The following is an 8,619-nucleotide window of genomic DNA, read 5'->3' on the forward strand; positions in this document are numbered from 1 at the left end:
GCAGGGGAGTAGGTGAGCCCTGGAAAAGTTGGACAGCGTGGATGAGAAAGAGTGTATCTGAATTCTGGTGGAGGGAGAGGTGGCAAAAGAGTTTTGGGGGCAGGAGGGATAAGGAAAGGCAGTCCAGAGTTCACTAACAGGCAGGGCAATCCTGGGAAGGGGTTCAGAGAGGAATACTGTCTTTTGATCAGTAATCTGAGCTGCTAATGCTTTTTATTCCTTCTGGGTTATCAAATGCAATGAGAAGCCTGTGTTGACAACTCTACAACAGATTGGTTGAAGATTTCTAGCACTTCTCAGGCGAGCCAGATTGGAGCTGTAGTAAGAATAGCTTCTCTCACAATATTTGATACACTCAAGAGATAGAAATGACTTCGCTCCATTTCTTCCTGTCTGTCTGACTTGCAGTATGAATGGAGCTGAAACTGAACCCATTTCCCTCTCAGTGCTTCCCAGAGGAGTTAAGTTATGGAGGAATTTTTCTAAGGATGGTCAGGGAGTCCTAGATACAGTTCTCCTCAGTGTCTTTACATTCACAAATAGCGAAGAGACAAACACAACCCATAATCCACTCTCACCCGTCAACATTTTTTTCCCTGAGACTCAGTCTTAGCACTCTTGGGGTGAACTGCTGAACAGTTCTGGCCCACAGCCACATCCTGACATCAAGTAAACTTGTGTGATACAGGGGGTAATATGGTATCACTTCACTCAACAGAGATAGCTCCTGATTGTGCTACAGCGTAATATGCCTCTAATGAAAAGTACACACTCTGGCTGTAATAATAGCTGTTTACATGTCAATGATTTCCAAGCTTATTAAAAGTTAATGTGCACATTCACACTTCCTTCGTGTACACAGCTTTCCAACACAGCACAAGTGTTTCAGATGCTTCTTCACCTCTAACCTTAGCCATCAGTTCATATTTCCAAACAAGAAATATCTCTAAGACCTATGAGACAATTCTACTGATAATTGTGTGCAAGTATATATCCCTCTCCAGAAGTTCTTCTAGAACATTCTGTAAAGGTGAATTACAGTGACAGCTTTGCAGTTCATCTTGAATAATTATTGTCTAACTTCTTTCAGGAAACCTACTGGGAAGTTCCATGCCACTAGCCACTGAAAAAATACAACTTTCCCTGCCATTGACCCCTCCTGATTAAAATCTGGTAGAGTTTTCTTATGATACATACTTTCCCCAAACATTTTATACAGTCCATCTCTTAGTTAAGCATTCCTCTCATTTTAATGTAATTACTTACTGATCCATTTGATATTTTGTTCCATTCAGCTACTGCTCCTTTGTACTGTGATCATGACTGCAGGCACAGCTCGCCTGACACCACACTGGGGAGAGTTCCTTTCGCTGTGGAAAGCAGAGATTCTTCCATAACGTTCAGGCAGGCATTACTCCTAACCATCCTGCTTGCTGGTCCCACAGCTGCTTCCAGCAGTGATGACCTTATCTACGGACAGTGCAGCTGCCAGCAGCAACAAGCACTAGCCATGGCTACCAAGCACGAGTAGGGGTGTGCTCTAGTTTGCCTCACTCAAGCCTGCAGATACATAGCTGTGTGCAGTTTGCTGGACCACCCAGAATCCTGCCTTGGCTAGCCCTGCTTTTTCTTTCCACTTCTTTTTGTTTCTGATGTGTCTGCAAAAAAAGTAATACATTTCTTTATTTATTTTGTTTTGTCTCTGAATATTTTTTCCCCTTGTCCATGAATGCCAGCTTTTTATCACTAGAGGCAAGATGCCCTCTGCTCCTACCTCCTCCCAGACTGATGCTATGCTGCAGTTCCATGCCTTTAAAAAAAGTCTAGCAGCAAAAGGAAGCAAAGAAACCCTCAATTTTCTGCACATTCAATCACCACCTTTTTTTTAAACACAACCTGCTTGAGTAGCCCTTCACTTTTCACTTTTCAGAGCGCAACAAATGTATTTGTTTGAGCTTTAGTATTCAAACCAGCATGTGCACTAACTGTGTGTGTGTTCCACTTCTCTCATAATCCCAGGCATTTGAGTCCCTGCCAACTTCTTTATTTGGGGACCTGCCTTCTCCACACCCCCTTTGTAAACTTCGCATTTGTTTTGCTTTATAGTGATCACTGAAGTTCTCACTCCAGCTGGGAGGACAGCCAGGCACCTTCAAGAACAAGGGAATGATTGACAATATTAAGTAGAAAACTGTCTACCAGATGCTGTTCAAAAGGAGAGGTGGCAACCTCCTGACCCCTTCTCAGTGAGCAACATCATCTGTTCTGTGACATGCCTCTGCCCTGCTCATCAACCGAGCGGGGAGCACAAGGTCACTTCTGCGTCTGGCTGTTGTGCAGTGACATGCCACCCTGCAGATAAGGCTATATCTTCTGCTTGAAGGAAGCTCTAGTGCCAGCCATGCGATGGAATGAAGCATAAAAATTCATCAGCCATTATGTATTTTAGTGTGAGGTGTCCCTGCCCCATGACAGGAGGATTGGAACTAGATGGTCCTTTCCAACCCTAACTATTCTATGATTCTATGACTCTGACAAGTTACTGCTCCAAAGCATTGGCTAGTTCTGAATAATCTTACTGGTATAGAAAGGAGTTCTGGGTAGTCCATCCTTGGACTGTGGGAAAATGAACATCAATTGGAACTGCACAGCTTTTTTAAAGGCTCTCCCCAGATTTTCACTGTTGTCAATTACTAATTTCATGCATTTTACATGTGTATGCCTCTTAAAAAGCCTTGTTTCCTAGAAAAAAAGGCCAGTTCATTGGAGTTTCATGCTAGTACTGATATAGTGATTCCAGTTCCTTTTTATTCAAATTAACTAGTCTGAGGAAGATGAAGGGATGAATTTGAAAAAAGGAAGACTAGTATTTTACCCATGAAGAGCAAAAAGAGAAAGAAAACACTTTTTCTTAGCAAAAGCAGTGCAGAACAGAAAAAAAACCAAACAAACTACAAACCCAACCAGTTTACACTGTGGGCTGAATCACATAGGCCTCTGTAATGCAAATGCTTGAGCACATAATAGAAATAACTATATATATAGGTTTGGGTTTGCCTTTTTTTTTTTTTTTTACACAAAACCCCTATTTGGGGGAGTTTCAAAGCTGTTTGTACTCATTCATGTGTAGTAAAAGGAGTGTGAACAACAACACTAAAATGACACCCTACATTATTAAAGGAAGGTTATAGAAATGGAAGATGGTAAGTGAAATCCTATTTTAAGTAAGCGTATTCATTGTCTTAGGTGGACACTCCCATGTAAGTTAGATTGAACATATCTTAAGAAAACTACAAGACTGGCACGTCAACTTCTTCTTTCTCAGTGAAGTATCACTCTTCGATTCCTAGTGTCAAGGCTGAATTTGCAGAGGTAGCAATAATACATAAAATAACCATTCTTTCCAAAATGAACAAATTAGATCAGGCACTCAAAAACATAAACATTACAGGACCACATAAAACAGTACTTGCAGAATCACTCCTTAATGGAAACTCCACTGTAAATCTTGTGGAACCATGAAAAAAGACTGTACAGCTGTTGGTCAACACCAGCAATAGAAGTATTTATTCCACTAAGTTGAGCAGGAAGTACAATTTTATTTTGATCATCTTGCTGTCATATAGTTCAGTATAGTCTTATTTGCATAAATTCTTAACTCTGGAGAGGAACACTCTGCTTTGAAAAGGTCACCCACATATTTTTTTTTTTGGCTTGCTTACCACACTGACATTAACTCTGAATGCTCTTTAAGTAAACAGCACTGTAACCAATACGGAAGGGAAACACCAGATAACTTGAGAATCACCCATACCTCAAAGATTTCATTAAGCAGCTGAAAGCCTGTCACTAGCTTGAGATGGAAGAACCATTTTCTGTGTTGTACAAGTTCATAGCTTCTAGTGAATACAGAGAACTCATTACAGGTAACTTTCGGTTTTGTGGTGTGGGTTTTTTTTGTTGCCGTTTTGTTTTCTTGGGTTTATTTTTTTGCCTTTTTTCCCCAGGGAAGAGGTGCTCCTTCCCGTCAATTCCTCAAGAGTCTTCAGACAAAACCTGACAGTTTTGATAGTCCGGGATTTCCCTAACAAAAAAGGCTGAAAAAGCCAGCTCCAGACTGTTCGGCTTTTCTCCTCGGTCCTCATTCGGGAACGAGCTGCCCCGTTGTTCCTGGGAAAACCCGGTGGACCTTGCGCCTCTCCCACCCTGCTCTCCTCCATAAAAAATAACACATCCTCTTCCCCCCCCCCCCCCCAACACACCCCCACCCGGGAGCTGGAAGGGCACAAATAAAACGGACTCGCCCCCTCCAGCAGCATGCCTTTTACAGTCGCACCGAAGAGGAGCCGAGCCAGGCGCCCACAGAGACGCGTCGCGGCTCTACACCGCCGCTGGACGCGTGAGAGCCGGCAGAGCTCCCGCAGCCCTCGCTCCATGCTCCCGCCCGCGATCCTGTTCAGCTTTTGCCTCTGATTTCTCCTCCTGCCGGCAGAGTGCGGCCCGTAAACATGTGCGGCCCTGTCAGCGGGGTCCGCCATGCCCGCCCTCCTCTCCGCGGCCCAGCCGCCGCCGGGCGCGGGCCGCCCGTTGCGCAGCAGTGAGGCAGGGACAAGCGGGAGCGTAGCGGGCGCTCGCTGCGCTGAGGGGAATGGGAGGAGGCCGCGCTCCGCGGGCCCGCGGACCGGGCCGGCCCCGGTCTCGTTCCGTCACTGGGCAGAGGAGACGCGGAGGCGCAAGCACCCTCGGCGTACCGCACTCCTCCGCCTTTCCTACTCGATGGCGGAGGTGGGCGAATGGGCTGGGCACTGTCTGTGGCCCACCCCTCCCCCGCAAACCACAGTCGTTCAGCCTCCTAACGCTTGCCCTGTGAGGTGCGGGCTGTGTGGTAATCAGTGCTGCAGCTGGGTATAAATAAACATCTTAACTCCCCCCATTACTGAAATTGGAGGATTCTGCAAGACTTTCGGCTCCCCTTAAGCAAACAAAATCTTCGTAATCTTCTTCCGGGCAAAAAAATGTTTGGAAACTTGATACAAATAAACAGCTCAGAAATCAGCAAATACATAAAAATAACCCAAACTCGGCTCAGTCACACCTCATTATTGTTGAGCTAAAATGGAATAACTGGGAATTTATGACTTGAATTGTATGAGGACAATATGTACTCCAGCGGTTAATACATAATGCAAGTGTAAGCATCCAATATTAAACACATTGTGGGTTTTGGGTAGAATATGTTTAGTATAAAACCAGTCAAGGTCACAACTAATTGCTGTGGCAAGTTCAGTTCTTCAGCTGCGGCAACACCCCCCCCCCCGGAAATGGCAAAAGCTTTTACATTTCACATACTAAAGCTCATTTATTTCTCTGGCTGTGGTGGTTGGGCTTTGGTTTTGTTTTGGGAGGGAAGATCTTGTGAAACTGAAAAACTCAGTTTTGAAGTGGTGATGTTCTAAGCGTTTTCTTGTGGTTATTTTATCAAGTGCAATGTTTTGGCTTAAATTTCTGAGGCATTTTAATTAATTTTTGGTGTCTAAGTGGTTGGGGTTGGTTTAGACACACTAGAGCTATCCTGTTTTGCTGGCTTCCTTTGGTAGTGGTGTGTTGCATTTTAATCTATGATTTGTGTAAGCAAAAATGAAACCTTGCGGATACTGAAAGTGTTACTAAATTACAAATGGTTCTTTTCCAGTGTTTATGGAACAAACTTATTTGTGTATAAACATTCTGGGGTTTTTATTTTTTTTTTAATATGAACAAACTGCTATACCAGGCAGTTGTGGGAGGAGTGGAGCAGCAAGGAGGAGGGGAACACAAGGAGAAGCCAACCCGATTCCCCTTGGAGGCTTTCCCTCCTCTTGGTGTTGGAGATTCTTGATCACAATGCACGAGTTTGGTGTAGATGGCAAGACAATGAGTTTCACTTGAGCTATAGTTTAATGAAGCATCTACTGCCTTATCCAAGTTAGTGATTTGGAACATGTTACTTAGATACACAGTTTCAAAGCAGAAAACAAAAGGCAGAGTGAAGCATTTCAGGGAAGCGCAGCATAGAGAAGGAGCAACAGGAATGGCAGAGGATGTCTGTAGTCACAGAGGAAGGACAGCAAAAGAGGAGTGAGGGAGCAGGGGCATCAAGTAGTGGGAATGGGAGCGTAGTCCTGGGGTACTCATTGATAGCAGAGATGTTGATGAAACCAGTAACTGTGTTTCTAATATTTAGTTCCTTAGGGTTTTCCCTTGAACACAACTCTCCTTTACAGGCAGTTTATTGGGACAGAGGAGAAGTAGGTAATAAAACTGACATTATGCCCTTGTGAAAGATGCTTGGTATAATTATGCATGACACAGGTAAGTATCTGATGCAGCTCTTGTTAAAAATTTGGATCATTTTCTTTCTGTGTCTCAGTTTCTGAGGTCACATTGCCCCTCAATCTGCTCACAAGTTCAGCTGTCTGCAAAGCCCACATTTGGAAGACTTGGGACCTAGATTACCATTTCCCTACAATGGTAATTGTGGAGTTCTTACAGAACACTGATTTTAGATGAGAAATTAACCTCTTCGGCCACAGAGCATTAGGTGAGCAGCCTGTCACATGAGTTATTATTTTGAGCATTTTAATAACTAATGTGTAGCATAGTTCTTTCAAGAAGGAATTAGTTAACCATCACCGTCTATCCCTTATAGTTATCTGTAAGTAGATTAAAGAGAATGATACTGCTTTTGCACATGCATTTTGCAAACGTAGTCCTGGTTGTACTCTCTGTTTTGCAAATTGCAGACATTGAGATGAAGGGTCTATAATTTTCTAGCTTGCCTTTCTCTTGGAACACTGGAGCTGCACTGGCACACATCCACTTTGCTGTGACTTCATTTGAATACAGCAAATTCTTTATTATGATTAACAAAGGGTTGCTCTCTGGTCTGCTTTGAATCTCAGTCTGCTCATGGAGATTAGTGGGTTTTGAGCAATGCCAACTCACTAAATATCTCTGCTTCACTGATCTGACATTTGTGACAATGGATTTAGCAGTCATTTTCATACGTGTTTTCGCCTTTGAGTGGATAATACCTTAGTAGTTCTGCTTTCCATTGCTGTTTGATCCTCCATCTCATTGAAAAGGGTTTAAATTCAAAAATTCTCTTTCCTGATATGTTGCTTCTTTAAGATACATAAACACATCTGTGGTTTTAATCCTCAAGTACAACCCTCCACCTCTTTATTTTGGGTGAATACATTGCAAATGTCTATGTATTATCTTCTTCTTCACGGTAGAAACAAATCTTGCCTTTTCCAAGGCAACAGAACAACAGAAGTTGTTCTTCAAATGAGCAAGAAGAGGCCAGTAGTTTTAAAGTAGGGAGGTCCCAGTTACATGTCCTGATGTGGCCCTATGCCTCATTTGGCCACAAGGATTAAAGAGTGAGCAACAGTAAAACTTTAGGTGACATCAAACCAGCAGCCCTTTTATTTTTTCATGCCAGCGTCTCAACTAACTTCTTTGCCAGTTAGCAATCCCTAGTCTTCTCTAAGGACTTCAGACCACTAGAACATTTGGGGTTTAAAGCTCTTCTTGCCCCCAGTTTTAAGATGTATTTCTTTTCTGAAGTGAAGAAGTGCTCTTGTGTAGTCAAAGCTCAGTGGTTCTGAATAGATTCCATTTAAAATGAAACAACTATTAGCAAACTCGGCCCTGTGTTATGCTACTAACTGCAAAATGGTCACACAGGTAAGATTTTCTAATGTTTAATGATGGTATGGTGGTCCAAGTATGAAAAGATCTTCCATTTGCGTATTTCTCTTACTGCAGCTGGAGCAAGGCATTACCATTATCATTACCTAAAGCATGAAAATGTGTTCATTTAGATAAATCTCTCATGGAAACAGAGCTTTATGTTGCTCATTTATTTCAATGAATAGAACTAGGCAATAATAGAGAAGTAAGCCCAGGAGGTAAGTTTTTTTAAGAAGTATTTGCAGTTTGGCGTTTATTTTAGTTCATGTTAGTAAGATATATCATGTGGCTAAACAATATCTGATATTGATGTTTAGCACATTACTTCTGTTTAGTACATTGTTTCTGTTCATGTATTGAGCACAACCTTGTATAATAAAGTAGGATCCTGGAATGACAAATTTAAAATTATCTTAAAGAAAGGTGATCAGCCTCTCTCCTTCCCAAAAATTTCTGAAGTTAAGGAGTATTATTTTATCTTGATGTATGAGAGAAAATTATAAACCCTTAAAAACAGTAAGCTAAATTTCTGGAATCAAACAGACCCCAAGAACCTTGTATTGCTACCAGGTCAAACCATAGACTGCTCTTAATTGCCCCAGGAGCACAGCAGTTAATCTCCAAAGCTGTGTCTGGTTTCAGAAAATGGGTGAATGCAATGGATTCCTTATTAAACCAAATAAATTTACTAAATCAACTTTCTCAAAAGAACAAAAGAACAAGTGTTCAGAGCTCTTGGTTCACGGAGAGCCCAGATCTACCAGCACAAGCATAAAATAAGAGTAGAAAATATTGAGTAATACTGAAAAAAACTAAATAGGCCTTGGTAGTTTCTCTACAGGAAGTTGCTGCCAGTTCAGGATTTGGATGTCTTATTCCCAA

The sequence above is a fragment of the Neopsephotus bourkii genome, unplaced genomic scaffold (genome assembly GCF_033783945.1).
Source record: "Neopsephotus bourkii isolate Nb327-2 ecotype Australia unplaced genomic scaffold, CSIRO-AGI_Nbou_v1 NB_1820, whole genome shotgun sequence".
Taxonomy (NCBI): domain Eukaryota; kingdom Metazoa; phylum Chordata; class Aves; order Psittaciformes; family Psittacidae; genus Neopsephotus; species Neopsephotus bourkii.